The following is a 25,043-nucleotide window of genomic DNA, read 5'->3' on the forward strand; positions in this document are numbered from 1 at the left end:
GTAAACCAGATAACAAAAGCAAAACCTAAGTTAAAACCAAAAAAAGGAGGGAAAAATGTATGACTGGTAGGTGGCATGGGGGGCAACCACACAGATATTCATGTGCAAAAACCACAAAACTGAATGGCAAAATGAATAACATCGAACGTGATTGATGTCAGAAATCAAACTAGTCCAAAAGGATGTTAGTTATTTAAGAAACCTCGTTTCTGAATTATTGCCATTAAACACTTTCAATAAAGCACCGAGTGTAAATTCACCAGCTGCGATACTGAAAGAAGGCCCAGGGATCTCTATCATAGTTGACAAAGCTCATTTAAGATCAATGCTCCCTGTACCACCTCTACGAAAGTGCCCAAATCCGCTACCTGGCCGAACAAAATGGGTGAACAAATATGGTAATACTAATTTGTCTACTATAAGTAAATAAGCCAAATAAGATATTTGGGACTCAACAACCAATTAATACTTTTGTGAACTTTGTGAATTTACCTCCATACCTCCACAGGTGACTCCTCATGTAATTATCTTGAAAAACGTTCTGAAAGCCACAGTAAACCAAGGCAAACATATGAGTCACTAAAGAATCAAATCGTGCACTGGATCTCTGTAAAGTCTAATCTTAACGTCAATATATTACAACAAAATATCATAATGCTGAGAAGAGTGAATTGGGTGGGGAGTTCTAGGAAAACATGCCAGGCAGACTGTGTGGTTGTTCATTTCATAGTCGGGAATTGGTGGGGAATTTGATAGAAACTTTATGTAATTCTCAAGCTGAGCCCATTTCACATCAGGATGATGCTAAGGTGTCTGCCACACGGAGAGCTCACTTTGCACCAAGATCAGAAGTAGCCGTATGGTCTGTTCCTTTACCACCTGTTCTGTGAGCTCCTAGATAGTCTCCAACTAGACAGTCAAGGGATGTATCTTACACTTGTGCAGCATATGCAGTTTCACCCTGTTCAAGGCTGTTTATGACTGCCTTTTAGTACCCATTTGAGGGTATGTGGCTCATTTTGCTTGCTTGCATTAGGACCCATGGCGTTCTTTTTTTTACAGAGTTTTATATAGCGCAAACTTGACCCGAATCGGGGATCAGAGAGCTTTACATAGCACCAGTTGCATTACATGAGCACCCATTCATTTTTGTTAGACACGGGGAGATTAAGTTATTTGCCCAGAATCACAGGATATTCAGCGTCATTGCTGAGACTCGAACCCAGTTCCCCAGATTCGAGGTTGACCGCCCTAGTCATTAGGCTATGTATACCATTGGTCTTGGGGATACATACAATTAGGCTAATTACTTTAAAAGCATAGCTCTGATTAGCTAAGGACCTAGTATGTGTGTCTATATATATGTTTTCTCGTTAGACCCCATAAAAATAGCAATTCTATAATTGTTGCAATTTAACTGCTAGACAATGAAATTAGTTTTACATTGATAAGCACAATGTTTTACAACTATAGCTTGAGGAGGTTTAGTGATGTAATTTGCAACACATCTGCTTAGAGCCTAACAGTCACAGTGTGTATTGCAGGAATGTTATGCACTTATTCCATCACTACATCTGTTGCTATTGTACTGCAACTCATTAGTTGTAAAAGGATATTTACTTTTACATTTTTTATTTTAATTGCCTACAATACATTTATACAAAAAGAACTAACATTTACACAATTCATTACATTAAATAAATATGAGTATGGAGACAACATGAATAGGAATGACAATTAGTTGAATGCAAAATTGTGCATTTGAATATAACTCAAGACAGGTAAATAATTAAGAATAATTACAAAGTTTTTATTGTCAGAAAACGAGGAAAGTGCTCTCAAAAAGAATTCCAATTATCCATTGCTAATTAAAAGACACAAACCTTATAATTTTAATATGCTGGTCAGGCTGTTACTTTGAAATGGTTGGAAATTGCAAAATTGGCTAACTTTCTTTGGTATATGTCAATGATATTCAGCATTTTGCTAAATGCCATTCCCTAGTTTCATGTTTAAGAGCAGACTATAAAGGTTTCAGAAATCTCAACTACAATGTAGGATTGAAAAAGCCCTTTTTCTCGCTGCTCACTCCCGCTGCCCCCCCCCCCCCTGCCGAGTCCTGACTCCCAGCTGCACTTCCTTCCCCCTTCCCTATTTAATGGCGGCACCTGTGGGGATGAATAAACAGGACCTCTGACCATCCTGTTATCCGCCCCTGCAACTCTCCTGTTCTTTGCCTGCTTCTGCCCCCGATACCGCCTCCTGGTAGGTGTTTGAGGTCCTCCTCCTGCTGTCTGCCTGTAAGTTATTCCCTGCTCTTCTCTTGCATTATTTGTGCATGTAATTGTGCATGTTGACCCTTTACTTGTGCCCTTTGTCATTTTTTCATTTGTCTTTTTGGGTGCCTGCTGACTTGTATTTTGGTTTTCAGAGTCTGATTTTTGCCACCCTTTTTCACCCCAGTTGACCCCTCGCAGCCCCCCCTGCCACTCCCGCTCCTGTCTCCCAGCTGTGCTTCCCTCGCCCCTTGCCTATTTAATAATGGCCGCTGCGTTGCCACGCAGTGTATGCGTGCAGCAGGTGCGCCACTGGCACGCGTACTGGCACACCAAAGACAAGCCCATCTGCGCCCATCCATGACCTAACCCTGACCAGTGCCCGGGACTCTGGATCTCCTTCCTCCCACCGCTATGACTTTACTGCCCTCCTCACAGTCAACCCCGGAAGGGACAAAAACTGCCAGCTGTTTACACTGAACGCCACCCATGGCCAGTTCTCCTGCCAACACTGTCTACAATCCTTCACCATCCACAGCACCCCACAACCAACACACCCATGCCAGATGTCCAGGCCACCAAAGCCATGAAGTGCATCCTCCTCAACGTGCCCTCCCTGAAAGACATGTCATAGAGATCTGGGACCTCCTTGACACCCACTCACCAGACGTGACCTCCTTCATGGAAACCTGGACCAATGCCTCCTCCAACCCGACATCACCACCACCATTCCTGATGGACACAAGATCTAACGGAAGGACCGCCCACACTGCCCGGGAGGAGGACTCACCATCACACACAAAAGGTCCCTCCGACTCTCCACATCCAGCAAGAGCGACTCTCTCTCTAACACCGACCACCTCCACTTCCAGATCCAGACAACCCCCAGAACCACGCTATGTACCACCCTCACCAACATGACCGCCTTGGGCTTTTTGCTTCTTTCTCCACTATCATTGTTGACCTCATCGCATCCCACACCATCATCTCCATGGACTAGATACTCATCGGAGACCTGAACTTCCACCTCGACAACAGCGACCCAAGTCCACCACCCTCCTAGACAACCTTGCTAAACTCGGACTGAAGCAGCTCATCACCACACCCACCCACAAGGCAGGACTCACCCTCAACCCCATCTTCACAAACAAGGAAGAACATCCACATCAGCCCCACCTAGCAGCCCCTCTGGACAGACCACCACTGCATACACTTCTATCTCAATACCATCACCGCTCATAAGCCCATGCTGCACCCAACACAAAGGAATTGGAGCAAGGTCACAGAGGAGCACCTCAACTCCACCCTTATCCATGCCCCCCATTCACCACAACTGACTCCAAGGAACTATACCACTGGATCACCCCTCAATCACCAGCTGCGCAGACAAGCTGGCACCCCCACACAACCCTGACAGACAGCCCCCCTGAAGGTCACCTGGTTCACCACCGACCTCGAAGAAGCCACACGCTCCTACAGAGGTGTAAAAAAATTATGGAGAAACAGCAAAACCACTGATGACCAGACAGCCTACAAGAGCGCAATGACAGAATACCACCAACTCATAAGGTCCACCAAGAGGATCTTCTTCCATAGGCTGTCTGATTTTAGGTTTAAACCAATAATAACCAATTAAACACCACTGAAAGGAAAATAGCGATCACCGGTGTAACACATAAACACTGAAAAACACCTTCACAACCACAAATCAAGTGCCATTCAAAGAAAGGAAAAGATGAGTGAAAGATTCATTTTTATTTCTTCCGGAAGGGGCCAATACAATGTAACTTTGTTATACAAGGCAGCAGCGAGAAAGACTGGGCTCACATTATTCTGCTTGAGTTTTTTTGTTTAGGAATGTCACTAAAAGATTGTTTCTTCTTCCATCTGTTTTTTTCAGTTTTGTTGTCTTTAGTATAAAGATGCACTGTTTAGAAGCATGTTTAGGTCTTATTTAGGTATTTTATAAACTGTAGGGAATCAGGAAATATCAAAATCATATTTAATATTTTGGCTACATTTGATTTCACTGATAGGTAAAATGGCTGGTTTCATAAGAACCGTTCCCAATATATACCATCACATTTACCCACAGACAGAAAATGGGTCAAATCCTTTGAAACCTCAGCCCTCTTTTCTAGCAAATCATTATTGATTGTAGATAAATAGCCAAACAGTCCAGGCAGAAAAATTCAATGCAAGGAGTAGTGACAGGCATATGTGAAAAGAGTGTTGTCACCAAGCATCTGAGATAGTGGTAAAAATATGACACCAGACGTTTGGTAAACATCGAATGCAGTGTCACTTTGAATGCTGCTGCCAAAAAGTTCCTACCAAGTTCATAAAGATTGGAGTGATATTGTTTGTATTGGCAGTAATTCGGCTACGTATATGAAAAAGTTGTATGGTGACCTGTCAAAATCGATACCCGAGCTGAAGTGCTTCCCTGTAGGAGATCCTTGTCACTTTCTAGATGGTATTAAGCATGGGCTGAAAATTCATTCCGCTCGCGGAATTTGTGGATTTTCCGTGATTTTGCGATTTCGCGATCCACGAATCTCATGAAATCGCTGTAAAATCCGCAAATCAGCGGGGACGAATTTTCAGCCAAGCACTTACAAGGTTACAGCAGCAGGTGCAAAAGTTGAAGCTAATTTTTTGTAACCTTCTCCAAAAGGGTTACGCTGAGTGGTGCTGTGGTGGTGCTGAGTGGTGCTGTGGTGAAGCTGAGTGGTGCTGTAGTGGTGCTGAGTGATACTGGGATGGTGCTGAGTGATGCTGTGGTGGTGCTAAGTGGTACTGTGGTAGTGCTGAGTGATGCTGTGGTGGTGCTGAGTGGTGCTGTGGTGGTGCTGAGTGATAATGTGGTGGTGCTGAGTGATGCTGTGGTGGTGCTGAGTGATGCTGTGGTGATGCTGAGTGGTGCTGTGGTGGTGCTGATTGGTGCTGTGGTGGTGCTGAGTGATGCTGTGGTGGTGCTGAGTGATGCTGTAGTGGTGCTGTGGTGGTGCTGAGTGATAATGTGGTGGCGCTGAGTGATGCTGTGGTGATGCTGAGTGGTGCTGTGGTGGTGCTCTGGTGGTGCTAAGGGATGCTGTGGTAGTGCTGAGTGGTGCTGTGGTGGTGCTAAGTGATAATGTGGTGGTGCTGAGTGATGCTGTGGTGTTGCTGAGTGATGCTGTGGTGGCACTGAGTGGTGCTGTAATGGTGCTGAGTGGTGCTGTGGTGGTGTTGAGTGATGCTGTGGTGGTGCTGAGTGATGCTGTAGTGGTGCTGAGTGGTGCTGTGGCGGTGCTGAGTGATAATGTGGTGGTGCTGAGTGATGCTGGGGTAGCGCTGAGTGATAATGTGGTGATGCAGAGGGCAGAAAGGCACAAAAAGCAGTCTAACAAAGCGCAGAAGGGCAGAAGGGAAAAAGGAGTCAAATAGAGGGCAGAATTTTAATTTAGTAATGATGCCAAAGGCAAGAAATGTGATAATCTTTGGCCACATGTTGATAGTAACATGAAAGAAGTACAGTTTACTGCATGCTTAGGTTTTTACAGGAATACATCGCTGATGTGGTGGATCAAATCAAATTACTAGAGTCTGAAAACACCCTTATCTACCAGGTGTTCAGCATAAATGGTGTAGATCTGAAACATCTCCTTGAGAGTAAGCTGGGCAACACTTTTAGTGACTTTGGCACTGCAACATGCTGCATGTTAGAATTCTTGCAACTTGGTAAGCAAAGAAATGTGTTGGAGCAAGTCAGGAAATATTATTTTATAGTCTCTGGGAAATGGCTTGCAATGATGCATAGAAATGTCCCTTCCCCAACCATGGCATTTAAAGGTAATGAAGCCTCATTGAGGTACTCTGCACAAGTTCTAGATCCCTTCTGAATTTTCTCCAGAGTTTGAAAAGTACTGCTTCATTTTCGACTGCTTCAATAACTGAGGGCATATGCGCTCAATTCAACGAAAATGTTGCAGAACATGTCCTAGAGAATCACAATCTTCAGGTGCACCAGTACTAGCATGGAAAGCTATGTTAAGCAAATTGTGTATTGGCTGTTTGACGTCTCAAGTGCCAATGTTAAGAGGGTCTTTTCACAGATAAACGTTTACATAGGAAGGAAAGAGTGAGCGTGCATTACCACAGACTCACTAGCGAAGTATTGTATGGTGTACTACAATAACTTTGATTTGTAAAAATGTATTTGGATCTCACATACCCTGTACAGACGCTGTCTATACACATACACTATCAGCATAGAAAGCAAGAAATAATTAAAAGCAAATGATTGCATAAACACTGGAAAAATACTATTTCTATTGTTCTGAATGGCGCAAAAATGTGTAACCACTGATAAGCACTTTTTTTTAAAGGTATTGAAAACACTAAAAAAAAAAAAACACCAGAATTTACCAAAAATGGAATCTGAAAACAGGAAAGCCTATTCATCCGGTGCAAAATCCTCACCAACTCCAGCAATTTGAAGGAACTTTTGAACATCATCCAGCAATTCAATTCACCAAACCCCCCCAGTGAAGCCACAGACATCAAACCCTCCCAGTACCTCTGCAACAAGCTCAGCTTCTACTTCCACATGAAAATCAAGACCCTCTAAGACAACTTCAGCGAACAGATTCCAGAATCCTCCCTCCCTTCCGGCGATGACGGCCAACCCACCATCACCACCTCCACCAGGTCACCACCAAATTTACTACCATGACCATGAAGAGCACCCACTCAGGAGCCCCCATGGACCCCTGACCACCGCACATCTTCCACAGAGCCACCACCGCCATAGCACCCGAGCTACGCGGGACCATTAATGCCACCTTTGAATTCTGCATTTTCCCTGATGACTGGGAGCAGGCAAAGGTCAAGCCCCTCCTCAAGAAGCCCCCAGCTGACCCCACGGACCTGAAGAACTACCGTCCCATCTCTCTCCTTCCCTTTGCAGCCAAGGTCACAGAGAAAATCATCAATGTCCAGCTAACCACCTTCATCGAAGAGAACGCCATCCTCGACTCTTCGCAGACCGGATTCCGCAACAACCACAGCACCAAGACTGCCACTGACAACATCTGCATGCTCCTCAACCAGAGCCACACCATGGCCCTTATCCTGCTGGACCTCTTTGCAGCCTTCAACACTGTCACCCACTGCGCAGCCCTCGACTGGATCTGCTTCTTTTTCACCGGTAGAACTGAAAGGATCAGACTTTCATCCTTCCTCTCCGAACCCACAGAGATCAATTGCGGAGTTCCCCAAGGATCATCGCTCAGCCCCACGCTTTTCAACACCTACAATGCCCACCTCGCCGCCATCGTCAGACATCATCGACTCGGCATAGTATCCTAAGCTGACGACACCCAGCTCATCCTCTCCCTCATGAAGAGCCCCGAAGACACCAGACTCAGCTTCCAGGAAGGAATGAGAGATGTCAAAGCCTGGATGAGCAACCGCTGCCTAAAACTCAACTCGGATAAGAAACAGGTCCTGATCTTTGGACCCTCCACACTGCTTGGAACAACACCTGGTGGCCCCTGCCCCAAGAATCCCATTCACTCCTACTGACGGTGCCTAGAACCTCAGCATTATCCTCGACTCCTCCCTCACAATATCAGTTACGCCGCCTGCACCTGCTTCAACACGCTCCGAATCCTCCGCAAGACCTTCGAGTTGATCCCACCGAAGCCAGAAAGACCATCACCCACAAACTCATAACCGGCAGACTGGACTATGGAAACGACCTCTATGCTGGAATCACAAACTCCAGACCATCCAGTACAGCGAGGCAAGACTCGTCCTCCGCACCCCACGATGTGAGCACATGACCAAACACCTGCGAGACTTCCACTGGATCCCCAACTTTCAGGCTACTCGCCCACACCTACAAATCCCTCCACAACATCGTACCCAAATACCTTTAACGGAAGTATCTTTTTTCCATGTACCCAAAAGAAACATCCACTTAGCCGACCTCACCCTAGTAGAAAGCCCACCCATCTGCAGAACTGCAGACTGAGTCTTCTCCTACATCGCTGCCAAGACCTGGAACAAGCTCCCACTCCCAGTCAACATCAGATGCTCCCCTACTCTGCACATCTTCAGGAAAAGCCTCAAGACCTGGCTTTTTGGCTAACCCAGAGCAGCAAAAAGCCCCTCCCCCTTCCCCACCAGCGCCTTAAGACCTTTATGGGTAAATGGTACACTTAAAATTCCCTGATTGATTGATTGAAAAATTGGTGTAGCTGATCAATTTCGGTTTCTATGTCATGATTAAATGAATGAATGAATGAAAGAATTCCTTTTTTTGCATAATTATTCAAAATATTTGCAGAATTGCGGTACATTATCCAGAATTATAGTAAAATACGTATCTCACAACATTGTAAAACATTTATCTCAACGTGTTTACAATTTTAGGACTGTCATTTGGTCAGTAATACCAGACCGTATCTAAAATGGGACCTTGTTCTTAAATTCATTGTTTTTAAAATTAAATATTAGCAAAGGTCAGTATTCCCTTGGTTTTCATGGGAAGGTAATTCTTAGTTCATTGTCGGGTTTATAGGTGCCATGCAATTTTTTCCTGGGAGGGGCTATTCGCCATACTGCTCCTTCTGTTACTTCCGGGGTCTCAACTGTTCCCTCCCCATGTTTTTCTTCTGTGTTGTTTTCGATAAGGGCCCTTTGTGTCATGTTCATATATTTTCCAAATTTGACGAGGTCTTAAGACTCTATACTTGACTGAAGCAGTGCCACTGCATCAGCGCATCTTCTGGTCCCATGTCTCAGGAACATTGGTTTAACAGAATATGTCGATGCTGTTGTAAGGCAGGGCAGCAGCATAGTAGATGTACCAATGATTCAGCCCAATAATTACACGGCCTGCAACTGACTATATTGTTCAGTGATTTCCAAGCCAGTGTCAGTTCTTTTATTGGTAGGGGACTAGGCACACTCATTGAATTTCCTTCAAACACTTCCTTCCTAGAGGACTGTTCATGTATGGCTGGATTTCTTGCGACTCGTATGATTTAGTTAGGCCGGCCAGACCTCTGTTTACCTTCAGTCTTGCTATATCTTCATTCCGTTGAATCTGGTCAGTGTGCTTTTTTAGCACCCTACTTATTGCAAGGTAGCTAAGTTCTTCTTGTGACCAGGATGCTGTAGATAAGTCCAACTCTACCACTGTCTCTCTGCAGTATTTCTGCCATGGGTTTCACAATCCCTCAAATATTGTTCTCAGTGCCTCCTTAAGGGATCCTTTGTGAGCTTTTGTCGTCTTGAACCATAATTTAACAAGGGTGCTCCTGCATTCGTATTTTTGTTGTACAAGACCAAACTCAAGCCAAATCAAGGCGTTTCTTGTGTACTTGTGGAGCCTAAAAAGCCTCTTATAAAACTGGCACTGGGGTTTTTCTATCATATTTTCCATCTTACCTGGGAATGCTTGTGATGCGTACCCAGCAACGGCAAGGAGTTTAGATTTTGTGACTCTCATGATGGGTTTCGTGGTAGGGCTATATAGTTTGCCTTGGAGTTTGCAGAGGGCGTAAATGGTTGCTTGTATTTTGGCTTGCGTCTTGGCCTGGTGCAAGGTTGCCTTGCCTTTGTTGTTCAGCCATGCGTCTAAATATTCATATGTTCTTTCTGTGGCTATGCTGTTGTTACCCAGTCTCCACTTTAAACCTGTTTTCTTCAGGTTTTTACCAAACACCACAACTTTTGTTTTACTGAGGTTGGCCACAAGTTCATTCTTCAGATTGTAGTTGTTTAGTGCATTCAATCCTCTTTGTAAACCTACTCTGGTGTGATCAAGAATCACTAGATCGTCGCATACTTATTTATTTATTTTATTTATTTATTGCATTTATAGAGCGCACTATCACCTGTCAGACATCCTGGCGCTAAAAAAGTGAATGAACAGAAGTATATTTAGTCGTTTCTGTCCGATTTTTGGGATTACCAAACGTGCTCCGTGTATAGCTTTCCCCAGTTCTGCCATGTAAAGATTAAAGAGTGTGGGTGCTAAAATGCAGCCCTGCTTTAGGCCTTGGTCAGTTGACATATTGTGTGTGGCTGTATCCCCCACCAGTTTGATCCTCACCACCTGTTGGTATACAATGACATCAATGCCTTCAAAGGTTTTCCGGGGTTCTTCCAGCGAGAAAATTTGTGCCACAGCTTACTTCGATTAACCCCATCGAATGCGGCCGATTAATCTATTAAACATGCAAATACTGGCAGGCATTTACCGGAGTTTGCCTGATATGCCAGGAACGAAAGGGTCATAATGTTATCTATAGTGGAGCTGCCTTTTCAGAATCCGGTCTGGTAAAAAGGTAGTATTTCATTATCTTCTATCCAGGCTGTTGCTTTACCTTCGATACCTGGCAAGGCAATGAGTCTATATTTTAAGGGTCGGTTTTTGCTCCCTTCTTATATATTGGTTGCAATAGAGGGCATCGGTTTCTAGGTAACAGAATGATGATATTTGACCATGTAAGTGTATTAGCACTTTTGAAATTTAGCTAGAGCAAAACACTGAGCCTCCTTGTTTAACCCCTTCCGTGCGGGGCGTATTTTCCGCCTGTGCTGACTCCGCCTTGCGCGGGCGGAGTCATGACGGAACGGTTCCGTCATCAGCACAGCTCAGCAGATGCTGATGACGGAACCGTTCTGTCATCAGCAAGGAAGGGGTTAAGGGGAATGCTAAGCTATTCTTGTTGAGTCCTCCTTCAATCACCAGCCATTTTTGCCTTGCACCAGCTGCACAGATATTTGAAAGTAATTCAGTGCACACTTCTATGTTGTAAGAAGGTATATCTGGTTGTCGAGGGGCATGTGTGTAATTTTCAGAAGGAGGAACTCAGATTCATTACATTATTGGCTGAAATAAAATTCATAAAATATCAAATGCCACTGAAATAGCATAAAATAAATGATCACTACATTTAAATAAATGATCACTGCATTCAAATAAATGATCACTACATTTACCTTAGAGGCCAAAATAGAAGTAAATTATTCTGCATACCAATACAGTAGTTTCTTGCAAATAATGCCAAATACAATGGTTTGTTAGTTACGATTCATTACGTTTTATTGCACATCTTCAATCTGAAGTTACAAAAGGTAACAAACTTGGTCCACTTCCACCATTCCCCCAGGATTCCTTCCTGCAATGACGTGGTTCCTTCCAGAAAACGTCACTATTTGATATATTCTGAGTCTGTGCTCTCCCTAGCTATTAGTCACTTCTGAAGTTTGCTACTTGCATGGGTTGCATTCATTTCAGTTTGGTTTCCATCTAGATGTATAGGCAGGCTGGTGTTAAGGCATCACCTAGCCCTTACATGCCCCTCTTCCCATCTCCCTGATCCCACACATACTGAGTGTTTGTATGAGAGCCCGACACAGGCCCCCAACATCTCCCCTGATTATTACAAGCGTTCTTTGCTTATCAATTCTTGAGAAGAAATATTGCATCAAAAAGTCTTTAGATCTATGGCAAACATAGTCCTCCTTTGGTAGGTAGGTCACTTGAATGAGCTAGAGCTTTAATTTATGTAGAATGCTGTTATGATTTGTGGAGTCATTCAGCCCCCTAACTATGTAGGTTGTGATGGATAGACCAGGCATTTTTGTGGCTGTGACCCTATGCTACATCATCACCTTAGGGACTGTCTCCAGGGCTCCTAGTACTTCCCAAGTTTTAAAGCATGGGCTTAGCTTCTCTCCTCTACCCTTCTCTACATCCCCAACAACAAGTACCCACAATCTTTAACAGGGTCATGTCATGTTGGCAGACTGAGGTCTGCTTCAGCGTGCTGAATAAAGGGCATGTGTTACAGAGAGAGTCTGCTTTGCAACAGTGTTCATTCGCAACCTACGCCCCTACGGATCACTTTTAATGTAAAATGTTTGTCTAGCGATGGATCCTTGCTGCCAAACAAATATTAGATTTCTCATCACTTATCTTGGTCTATCATCTAGTTACAGCTCCCTATGCTGTGTTTCTGTTGACTTTGGGCGGTATTTTGCTAATCAATAGAGTAAATTTAAACCAAAGTTTTGGAGTATGAGCGCACCATATAGCTAAATTAAGAAAGCAAGTTTAGCTGAGGACCATGTTTAGCATTTGGCAACACTGTATGCTGAAGGGGCAAAGTGAAAATACTTGCAGAATAGCTAAAGTGATGTATAATGACATAGGAGAAACAGGCACAACTCAAATCTGATTCACAGAAGCTAGCTGAGGCACATCAAAAGCTGCTATCCCATGTAATTGTCAAATCAATGCATGACTGAAAAGTATATGAGGACTGGTGACAGAAAAATGCTAGCAGAGAAAGCAGACATTTAATAAAATTGTAACAGAGACCCCTATAACCGAGGTTTTCACAACTATATGGTGGCCCAAAAGAACACATTTCAAAAACTGAAGAGAAAAAGCTTTACAAAAATGGCAATTTAAATGTGTGGTTCCTAGAGATTCACACATTGTCATAACTTCCATTTGTAAAATGAATTTGATGATTGGAGGCTACCTTTGATGTAAATTGAGGGTTGAAAGTTCAAAGAGAGTACATTTCATGGATTCTGGCTCGATAGAAGGTGCGTGCAGAGTGAATACATCCCAATTCCAAGTGAAGGTATGCATGATTGAACTCCGTGATTTCCACCCAGTACTTGCAGATGACGGTCAGAAGCTATTGTTGGCCATGATCTCGAGTATCAAGCTCAGAATAGGGTATTGTTCTGTACCGTTTTACCAGTGCCTCACTATTTTAATAGAGGGATTGGGAGAACAAGGAAAACATGACTCAAACTTTCAAGTATTGGATTATCCCATTTTGGTTGGAAAATAAAGGAGATAGAATGAGGGAAAGGTTATAATCAGCGCACCTTACATTAAAAAGGGTACTTTTCGTTTTATTGAGAAGACAAGTTGATCGTGAACTGATCACTATTTAACACAGGTGGGAACCACGTTACCTATTGACCTCATTCAGCCTTACACTTACTGGTATGTTTCTGTGCCCTGATTAATGTTTGCAATAGTATCAGAACACAAGAGTGAACCATATTCTCACTACGAACCTGGGGTAATTTGCATTAGAAAGTAAACAATGGCCCTTAATAAATGATGCACAATAATCAATGCAACCCAAAGGTAGTTTTACTAGGGACATAAAAAACAACAAAGTGAGTGCCAGTGGGAAAAACGTGCCCGATACTCTTGTTAGTATTGATACACACATGTGAAGAAAGTGATCATTGTGAATATCATGTAGTCAGAACAAACATGGCCTACTCTACATAGGCATGATTCAGAATATTTTTGGGTCCATGGTGTAAGTCAATAAGGCTTTGATCCCATGTAGAATAGAGGGATCATCTCTGGCCGCTGCTGGTAAGAATGGTGGGGCCAGGTGCGGGGGATTTTGAGAGACGACCTCGAAGGAAAATAAAATAAATAAATAATTTTCCCTCGTGGTCATCTCCCGAAATCCCCCCTCACCTGGCACCACCGCCCCACTGCTCTTACCTGCAGCGGCAGTGACTGAGAAAGATCATCAACAGGACTCCTAAGTATGGAGAGCCAGAGAGAGAATTGAATTCAAAATCAGGGGCACTAGCAATGCGAGGAAGGAATGGCCATCTGTTTAGGAGGAGGGGCACTGAGGCCTGTGGATGAAATGGATGGGTGACAGGAGGGATTGTCTGGCAAATTTTCTCCAATGGGAACACAATTTGGGCAGCCGTCTGGCAAGGAATATGAGATCAATCAATCAATCAATCAGTGACACTTGTAGAGCGCGCTACATACCCGTAGGGTCTCAAGGCGCTGGGGGGGGGGGATGGGGGGGGGGGGGGTGCCGCTACTGCTCGAACAGCCAGGTCTTCAGCTTCTTCCTGAAGGAGAGGTGGTCTTGGGTCAGGCGCAGGTCGGTCGGGAGGGAGTTCCAGGTCTTGGCGGCCAGGTAGGAGAAGGACCTTCCTCCCGTAGTCGCTCTTCGGATGCGGGGGACGGCGGCGAGGGCATGGTTGGCTGATCGAAGGTGGCGTTTGGGTGCGTAGAAGTTGATCCGGCTGTTGAGGTAGCTCGGGCCCTGGTCGTGTAGGGCTTTGTGTGCGTGGGTGAGGAGGCGGAAGGTTATTCTCTTGTTGACGGGGAGCCAGTGAAGGTCTCTCAGATGTCCGGTGATGTGGCTGGTTCGTGGGATGTCGAGGATGAGTCTGGCTGAGGCGTTCTGGATCCGCTGGAGTCTCTTCTGGAGCTTGGCGGTGGTACCGGCGTAGAGGGCGTTGCCGTAGTCCAGTCGGCTGGTGACGAGGGCCTGGGTGACGGTCTTCCTGGTCTCGGTGGGGATCCACCGGAAAATCTTCCGTAGCATGCGTAGGATGTTGAAGCACGCCGAGGAGACGTTGTTGACTTGTCTGGTCATGGAGAGGGAGGAGTCCAGGATGAAGCCCAGGTTGCGTGCATGGTCTGTCGGTTTGGGTGCGGTGCCCAGGGCGGGAGGCCACCAGGAGTCGTCCCAGGCGGAGGGGGAAGAGCCCAGGATGAGGACCTCCGTCTTGTCCGAGTTCAGCTTCAGGCGGCTGGTCGTCATCCACTCGGCTACCTCTCTCATCCCCTCGTGCAGGTTGGCTCTGGCGGAGGCGGGGTCGTTGGTCAGGGAGAGGATCAGCTGGGTGTCGTCGGCGTAGGAGATTATGCTGAGGTTGTGTTTGCGTACGATGGCCGCGAGGGGGCTCATGTAGACGTTGAAGAGAGTGGGGCTCAGAGATGATCCTTGAGGGACGCCGCAGATGACTTCGGAGGCCTCTGACTTGTACGGTGGTAGGCGGACTCTCTGTGTTCTTCCGTCGAGGAAGGAGATGATCCATTCCAGCGCCTTGTCCTGGATTCTGATGTTGCTTCGAAGAGTTGTTGAAGAGTTATTCAGAAGTTTAATGACATCCATCCGAATCCAGCAGTCTGTCGCAGCATAGATTGGTATGTGGTGTTAGTATCATGGGGTCAAAGATGAGATTGCATCTAACAGAGGCAATAGTCAGGAGTTCTATGATCAACAGTAGCAAAGGTGACGCCGGAGAATAATAAGGAGGGTGCTTACAAGAGCCCCTGCAGCAAGGATTGAGCTGTTCAAGTGACCTATTTTGGAGCAGTTCTGGACCCGTATGTACAATATGTGGTCATTGTTGAATTGAGTCCCAAACTTATCTGAATTTTATGCAGATAGCACGTATATCATAACCCTGATGTTGTTCATTTCTAAAATTACTGCTGACTTAGTGCTGAGATCTGTGAGAGACAAGGGCAAACTGACACCACTTGATTTAAGAAATTCACTTCACAATCAGAAGTGTTTTTCCTCGTTTTTTTTAAAACTCTTTATAGACCACCCTGGGGAGTTTCTTCAATAGTTATCTTAAAGTAGTTTGTGCAGTCTTCTTTTATTCTACTACCCCCCTATTTGTTACAAGTTTTGACCATTATATTTTGTTTGAGCTTTTTTAAGCAAAATCTGAGCAGTGTGTTTTATGCCTACGGGTAGGAGGTCTCTTATGCCAACATATTGAGGCACCAATAATGATTCCATAGAAAATCTACATATTTATCCTATCCACCATAACACTACAGAACACCAGTGCTATCCCAACAAATGCATACAGTTTCCTTCTCTGTCACACTGATCCATTGGTTGGCAAAGAGGAAACCTGACCAGAAGATGCTTCTTTGTGTTACATGTTTATGACACTTTGTTCAGGTAATACTCGGTCCTCGAAGACCAGACATGCTGCTATCCGCTATGTACCTTAGAGCTGTCTTGCAAACATCTACCTTCCACTGACAAAGGGACAGCTTAATGAGCAAACTAGTAGCTTCTCAGCTGAGGTGTATGCAGCATCGGCATGCATGGGTGCATCCGCCCTGATCAAACCGAGAAAGGTTGGCACCCATGCCCTGATTTGATAGCAGAAATAGCTCCAAAATAGAGCAGAAGTATGACCCTTTCAGCCCAGGCCTTGGTGTTATGCACCTGCAGGACTATTAATAGCTACGTTTCTGGCATGCGGTTGGTCCACCCAGGACACATCATTTTAATATGAAATGACAAAGGGAAAATAGTGCAAACCTGTAACCCCTTAAGCCCCTCAGTCCTGAATTTAACTTTCCCTTTGGCTCATTCAGCTTGTCTAGTATGAGAAGCAGAAAGTACTTTGACGGGTCCTTCTTGAGTAAAAGGAGACAGCATGTACCATCTATCGTGCATCCAACAGCACATCCCGGATTGCCAAGAACATGCTAGAACTCAGGTGCAATCTCGCACTAGGACCTTAACCAGGGCACAAGTTCTAAAAACGTGGGGGAACTAACCTAATTAGGCAGTATGCAAATGTCATCATGGCGTGTGACATTATGCGCGTGACATCACGCCGCACGACATCATGGCGTGTGACATCATGGCGCACAACATCATGGTGCATGACAACACACATGACATCACAGGTATTGACATCATAGAAAGTGGTATCACAAGCCACAACTTTACAGGATGTGGCATCACAAGAAGGGACATCGTGTCTAAAGTCCTCACATATATGTTTAGCAGGTCTATCATGTGTACGTTTCAGCGCATTGTGAGGATATTAGCACAGTGAGCTATGGAAGATGATATGTGACTTCTATACCTTGCAATCCCCCAGTTGTATGTAACACATCCTGTACATTCATTTACAAACATAATTTATTGTACATGTAATATGCACGTGTTGATGTAAAGCACTCTGACACCCTGCATTGAGATGAGTAGGGCTCTACAAGAATAAATACTGGTACTTAAATTATTTCAAGGCTTTCTCAATTGTAGTAAGCTCTATATTAATGCAGTTTGCTATGTCTAAATACTGGGAAAGACCAAGACATCTGACATTCTTACAGTGCATGCGTATCTCCTAAAAAGAGGCTGAACAAAGTGAAAAGCTGCCTCTCTTAAGTATGTGTGAAGTGCTAACATGGTGTAAGCCTTTGTTTCCCCTCTGCTTCATTTGCATCAGGTTTGAGGCTCCTGACTGCTCCCAGCCAAGAGACTCTGATTAAAAGGAGGCCTGATGACCCCTCAAATTTGGCCTTTGTTATGGGACCAGCAGGAGACTTAAAAAAAAACGCCCCGTCCCTGCCTGCACGTTGTTGCAGATGGAAAGCGGACAACGTGCAGGCGCCGCTGAAAGTGTCCCTGTGTTTGGAAATTTGACGGGGACGAGTTCAGCACATTATTCAGTGGACCCCAAATTGTTGGCAGTGTGGACGGAATTAACCCTGTGAAAATAGTGGGTGGGTGCCATGCCATGACCTTAACAAAGAAAACTAGAGCAGAACAAGTGGCATGCTCTCACAGTTGTTTTAGGTTTAAGCAGATTTCATCCATTTAGAGTTCTCATTTAACCCAGCTCAGTACAATATGAATATGTTTGGGAGATTGAAAATGTAGTAAGTAATGTGTCCCTATCCCTACCCACAGATGTAATCATACTTCCATTGACTAACAAGCTTGCGAGGCCGTGAACAACGAGGAGTTATTTACTTCCTACTTAGGGCAGTCATAACATTATTCCATTATAGTGTGCAAGCACAATAATTATAATATATACAAATATATCAAAGACAGGCTAGTAAAATCACTGTGTCCTCAGCATAGACTAATGATGATGCCTGAGCCCTGTGCCAAAGGGCCAGGCGCCCTTTGCTGAAGATACACATGTGTGCAGGAAATAAATGCAAAGATTATAGATATATGTCAGAGTTAATGTCCTTGTAGGGCTATATTCCATATTTAGCGGTTGCTTCTGCATGCTGTTACTGCAATTCCACTTACTTCAAGATGATTTGGTATTTTAAATAAGATGCTTCTTGGTGATTTAAACAAATGATAAATGCATCTTGTACTCACTGTCCTTCTGTGTTTTCTGTTCCAGATGGATATTGAATTCTCCAGAGAATTTTAAGGCACGTCCCTGGATTTAAATCTCCTGAATTACTTCAAGTGGGTTTTACTTCACTAGTTTACTTTTCCTTCTTAAGATATTTTAATTTGCCAGTGGTGTGCACAGTTTCAAATCTACAGATGGCTTATCTGCTTCTTAAAGTAGCCAAGTTTTGTGTGCATGCATATGTCCTTTAACGTGCCAAACTGACTTAGCAGTAGTAGCTGCATGTTTGTATTCTATAAATTAAATGCTGTGAAATAATTATTTCTTCATTACTTTCCTTTATTTTTTTGAAAGCATTGTGTATTTTTCAAAATGAATGTATAATACATGTACAGTAAACGTAATGTATATGTTGCCTGTTTTCATATGCAACAGGTTACCATAAGCATTTTCTGCAGTCATATGTTATGTTAATTTCATGTATTATGTACACGATCATCAAAGACTTCATGGCGCTGGAGAACATAGGGTATACTCATAAATATACTTACATACATACATACGTTTTCTTACGTTAATGATTGAAAATGTAGTGCCCTTGGTATTCAACCTCTCATTCTTTTACTCATAAGGAGAAATTCTAAGAATTCATGTTTTACATATTCGCTACATTTTCTGCGCGGTCATATATATGCCTGAAAATGAGAGGAAAACATTTGAATGCATTTAGAAAGGAGACTTATATATATATATATATATATATATATATATATATATATATATATATATATATATATATATATATATATATATATATATATATATATATATATAATAGTGTTTATTCAACAACCTAGGAAAGCAAAAATGTGGACCTTTTTAAAATCTGCTAATGATGGACTTAATAGTTATGTGCAGTGGCAAGGGATGTTTCTATAATCATTATTCAAAATCTAGATATATACTACATTGTTTTATGGTTCTGATAAAATGCATAATATTTTCTGATCTGGCAATTGGCATCTGATTTTAATTGTTATTGATGTGTAAATATGTATGTCTTGTTTGTGGTTATCTGTAATCGAGTAAGCAGTTTATGACTGTCTGACACAGTACTTAGAAGGGCACATACATCAAGGAAAGTCCAACACACTCTCTTTCCTAAGGAGTTGAATGGCTTCCAGCTCACAAAAGTAATTTCATCTGCAGTGTGTTGGATGCTAAACTCGGTCCCCTTCTCAGGTTAGCGTGATTAGTGAAGGATCCCCTCTCTGCCTCATTTGTTCTGCTTACAAACTTTGTCCTGTGACCATATGCAGGGTTTTCCTACTTTTTTTGTTGTGAGTGATGGATGACACCAATTATTTTTGCACCTCAAGTCTTACTGGTGTTACTCCAGGTTTCTGGGCTGTTGGTGGGAATTCAAACAATGTGCTTCTTTATTCTTTATGGACAAAATATTTGAAGAGGTACATTGTGACTGCAAAACTAACCTCTACATCTATCGTGTCCGTTTTTACAGCTTTTCTGCACTTTGAAGTCAACAGTGGTGTAACTGATCAGAGCATGTCTGAACTAGGATGCCCTCAGAGTTATACATTACAAATGATATATGGACCTCTCTCCCATACAGTGGAAGAGTTGAATTTTCAATTACATGTAGTAGACATTCACTGACTGTAGGTTACTTCCTTGAACATCACACGTTCAAGTAGTCTTTTTATGAGTGCAAGACATCACTTGAAACTCAAAAAACACAGTTTAAACTGACAAAAAAAGACTTGATGTCTACGAGAAGTGGAATTTTAGACTTCGATCTTGGTAATGTCTTGAACTTTTGTGTACACCTGCAAGCATACTTCTTTCATGGTAATCGCTCAATTTCTAGAATGGCAAAGGAAGAGAACACTGCAAAATGTATGGATGCCTTGAGGAGTGGATTTTGTCTTGGGAAAATACTTTCACTTTGAACAGTACATGTTCGCAAGTAAAACTGTATTTATACCAGGACTTTTAATATGTGGATTTGTACACTACCTAAAGTGAACATGGAAGTGAAATTACTTCACTTGAATTTAAATGAGACTTAGTAAGTACTCATGGTACACTTTGACTGTCAAAGCATTCCAATAGCTGTAATAGAATCATTTGTGAATTCTAAAAGTATCACTGTGCTCCTAAACATAAGAGGGAAGCAATGGGTGATCTAAGTATTTTTAAAGACTTAGGTCCACTGTGTCTGTGCCCAGCGTTCCTCTGTTTTATAAGTATTTTATTTAAAATCAATGATATTTTGGATGATTAGGCCATTTTCTATTTATTTTGCAATTCACTTGGTGTTTGTGTGAATCATGTTACTGACACACAGTATACATGCATCAATCATGCAATACTTTTTACAGTTATTAAAAAGTTTCTTGGTGGTGGCAGACACCAGATAGGTCATTTTTTCTTCCTTCTAGGGGGTTCAGCCTGGTTTTATAATCTGCGTGTGACATCTTTAGTATATTTTCTCTGTGTAGTGATTCTTCTGGTGATGTAATACCATTCTTCTGAAAAGGGTGTCAGTCTGCTTTTACAGTCTGCCAGGTGCATTCTGCTCTTGTGCGACCCACCATGTACGTTTAGTTAATTGTATTGTTTTATTATTATGGATGTTAGGTGATTTCTTCAGAGGATGGTAACTGATATCAAATCTTAAGAATCTTCTACTTTGACTTTCACTCTAAATATTTAATTCTCTGCCAACATCTTTAATTGTTTCTGTTAGGATTCTATGCTGTTTTATAGCGCTTTATTTGCCCTAGGCTTACAAATTGTTCTTCCGTTACTTCTGGAAAAAAGTGAATGAACCATTCTCTACTCCACATAATTTAACTTCAGTATTTTTATAGTGAGAACCTAGTCACTAAGGAAGTAGAATGATACACATATAACATAGAAATTGTCGAATGTGAAGACAGCAATGTAAAATAAATTAAGGAGATGAACTCTGAAGCTGGAAATCTTCATTTTTTTCGGAAGGAAAGAAGATCCAATTTTGGTCTGATGTAATGTGGTAAAGACTATCACACTCTGGGAGCTGTGCATGGAAAGCATTTTTCAGGGCTTCATTTCTTCTAGAGTTAACTAGGATTCCAAAGGAAAAAAGATCTACGATATCAGACTCAGCTTTTTGAGTCTAGATTAACAATTCTGTGCATGCATGTAAAAATATTGATCGAAACATTCGCTCATAAAGCACAGGTACTCATTTTAGTCCCCACAATATTGTGGACTTTTGCGAAATGTGCATTGCAGCACTGTATGCAGCTTCCCCTCTTTGCTACCTTTGTATCTTTGATGCATCACTATGTCTGTGTGGGCACTTATGAACATTTTGAATGGTGGCCAATAGCATAGGCAAGAGCTGCTTTTTGTGAATGCAAAAAAAATGCAACAACCTGCAGCATTTGAAGTGGCGACGATCTCCAATTTCAGTGAAATAGACAGTTACACTTTCACAAAGAATTATCAACTAGAGGCGGAAGCTTCTGAACTGTATATGGTGATACCTGAGCTTGCACATTGTGCTTTTGATTGACTGTTCCGTGAATTGCGTTTGGAACTGTGGATCCAGTATTCATGAGATTAACCATACATTGCCAGAGTCCTGTCTTTCTGGGAAAAAAAAAACTTGCCGTCTAAAATATAAAATAATATTTGGACTCAGATATCTAGTTAAGAAGACATAGAGGGTCCTGGTTGTGGTAGTTCTTTTTTTGGTGCAGGGATATGATTTTCTCTTTACAAAGCTAAGCAGTGAATGCAAATTACAATTTTCAGTGATATTATTTGTGTTGTAGCAAAATTAGCTCTTTCTGCATGGTCAATCCAAGTTTTCTCCTTTTTCTGGCCAATTTTGTTGCTGGCATTATGACTGTGAGACTTGTAACACTGCTATTTAGTACCATAGATGGTATTGATAAAATAGGTTTAACCCATTTGGTCTATTTAATTGTAATTTATGTAGGATTAGTTCTAGCACAGAAAATTTAACTATGATGTGGAAGTTAAATGTCATATGTAGGCAGCAGAGATTTATTTTTTTACACTACACATATACAACACAAATATGTGGTAGCCAGGACCACTCCTGTGCCTTTGCTGGGCTGCAGTTCAAAGCACTACGGTGGCACATGGAAGGGAAAAGCACCTTTACCATGCATGAAAAGCGTATTTTGAAATATTCAAGTCACTCCTAACATGTACCTTGTAAACCTACAGGGTAGGATGCTAATATATAAAAATATGGGCATAGTACATTTTGGGGTCACTGCACCTTCACAATGAAATAAAGCCCAAAAGATATTTCAATGGGTCAGCTGTGATAGACTTTTCTCAGAACAGACTAAATGGTTTAAATCACCATTTCTTATCTCCACCTGCTAAAATGCTGGAACAATACTTCAGAGTTGTTTCTTAGGTTATTTTCCGAATATAATTTACTAATGAAATATGATTTTTGATAACTTAAGTGTGAAAATGATTTTATAAAAATATAGTTTGTGCTGCTTTTGCCACTCAGCCGTTCCAAGCCTTGAATACACATCTCTTAGTGGGAGAGATTATGACTCTGGCTCTGAGGAAAGCAGCTTGCTCATGATCCCAGGAAGAGAAGACAGGTCTGAATAGCTTACCAGCTATCAGGCATTAGGAACAGTCTGTAGAGCAAAGAAAGGCCATAGCACTACCTCTTTTGACTTTGAGATGCCAGGTAGGGCTTTTCATATTACTTTTCAAGCCCTTTTGGACAGCCAGGCTCCAGTCATCATGGGGGAGAGAACCTACCAGCTGAGGGAAGAGCTCATCTTACCAAGGGTATGGCTAAGGAGCTGATGACAGGCCTGTCTGGTGGCAGAAGAGTTGGGTTATATAGAAACTGGTGACCTTTCTTATTTTATAGTTATGCAAAGATTAAGTGCTGCAAAGGAGCCAGCCAAGGACTGTTAGAGAATAGCAAGGATTTAGTTGCAGAATTTTAAAAATCATTGGCCAATGAACAGGATAAATCTAGCACTTCAACCACCACCTTCTCAGAACATGCCCAGAAATGTGAAGACTCCACCTGAACATGATCGTCCAGCTGAAAGAAGAATCCTGCTGGAAGAAGAGGACTTACTCAACATCCCAGGAAGGTCTCAATCAAGGTGATCAAAACACCAGGTTCATCCACTTCAGCGCTTTCAGTTCAGCAAGATCTCTCAGCAAATGTATCAGGCGTTGTTAAGCCCTGTCTGGCTACAGCTTCCAAAAAGTGACTGAGTACGAAGTTAGAACATTGAACAGGGGCAAGGTGACAAATCTATCTTACTCACAAAGTGGCCTTAGAGGCTATTAATTCTGTTCTCTTCTATCCAAAGCTTTTGGCACCAAAACCAATTGTTTCAGAGAGCGCTCAATGATGTGTCAAACTATGAGGGGCTCTCGCTGGTACCATTCTTGGACCTGGCCTCCCTGGAGCATTTTGATTTCCATTTAAGAGACTAAGTCTTTGACTGGGATGACCTACTTGTGAAATCGAACCTCTGCTCCATTGCTGTTGGTATGAATTTGAGTCTCTGGCCCAGTCAACTGTGACTTTTGATTGCCTTTTTATTTTATCTTGCATTTTTTGTTTTAGTAGTTTCCAATTTCTCCGGTTCCCCATCTTGATATCCTTTGACTCACTATTTTTTCACTTTGTTTAATTGGTTTGGGAATTTTATTGTGTTGCTGTTTATCTTTTGAAATTATTGGTACTGTTTTGAACTTGACTTTATAGTTCTTAGAAAATGGTTGTGCCTTGTGCCACAGCTACTGAGGATTCAGAAGAGTGTGTCTATTAACTCCAGAGGATTATTAAACTGGTAGTGGCTCTACCTCTCCCAAATCAATAACTCAATTTCAGACAATTGTTCTTTAATATGCATATGCATCCTACACCATCTATCTAAGTAAGATTTTGCCTACTCTCCCTCAGTATTCTAAGAATCAAATACTAATAGGGACTACTTGGTTTGGTATGCAAAACTATAATGAGCCCAAGGCACCAGTTGTGAATCCAGCTGTCATAACTGGAGCTTGAAAATCTCCTAGTGCCCTTGTGTCACCCAAATCTGGTTGCAAATGGGTCAATCCCTCTGTGTCCTTAATACAGAGGTATAGCAGCTCAGGTAACCTAACATCAAGCTTGTGGACTCCCTTCTATAACCTACGAGTTGATACCCTACAATAAACATTGTGACGATGGAGCGTTGTAGTTGAATGATGAAAATAATAGTATGATTATTTTTTGCATCACTGTATGTGAGCCGTCAACTCTCTATGACTATTTTCTTTAACCTTTTTTGTGCAAGTTTTTACTTGCTACAATATGCTGCATTGTTATGAATGGTTAGGATTGTGATTTGTTTGCATGCAGTGCTGCGTGTAGCCATTTATTTGCATCAGATACTGCCTCGTGATTAAGATCTTACTTAGGTTTATTTTTAGATATATTTAGAGAAGAGGGAATATAAAACTTCCCTTTTGTCAGTAGACACCCCAGAAGATGTTGTGGGTGTGGCCTTTAGTCTTTTGGTTTGTAACCAGATACCCGTGATAGCACTGTAGGCCCATATCGCACAGTTAAAATACTCACTCTCTATCTAGTACACAGTGCCTATCCCTGCTGTGTAGTTATGGTTCAGCAGCACCTTCTAGTAAAAATTCATTTTTTGATTTGCTTATAACTTTTGACCCTATATACAGACCTGCATGCAAAATGGTATTCTATCAACTGAGTCAGCTAAGTTTTGGCAT

The 25,043-nt window shown here is 42.5% G+C and overlaps 1 protein-coding gene across 1 annotated transcript in view; it reads left to right on the forward strand.

The window, feature by feature from the left end:
- Positions 1-25,043, forward strand: part of LOC147702830 (teneurin-2-like) — a 623,927-nt gene that overhangs the window by 268,160 nt on the left and 330,724 nt on the right. Inside the window, exon 2 of the mRNA XM_086931410.1 lies at positions 18,267-18,334. The gene's annotated coding sequence lies outside the window, so the exon portion shown is untranslated. The remainder of the gene's footprint in view (positions 1-18,266; positions 18,335-25,043) is intronic.

The sequence above is a fragment of the Lissotriton vulgaris genome, chromosome 7 (genome assembly GCF_964263255.1).
Source record: "Lissotriton vulgaris chromosome 7, aLisVul1.2, whole genome shotgun sequence".
Lineage (NCBI taxonomy): Eukaryota > Metazoa > Chordata > Amphibia > Caudata > Salamandridae > Lissotriton > Lissotriton vulgaris.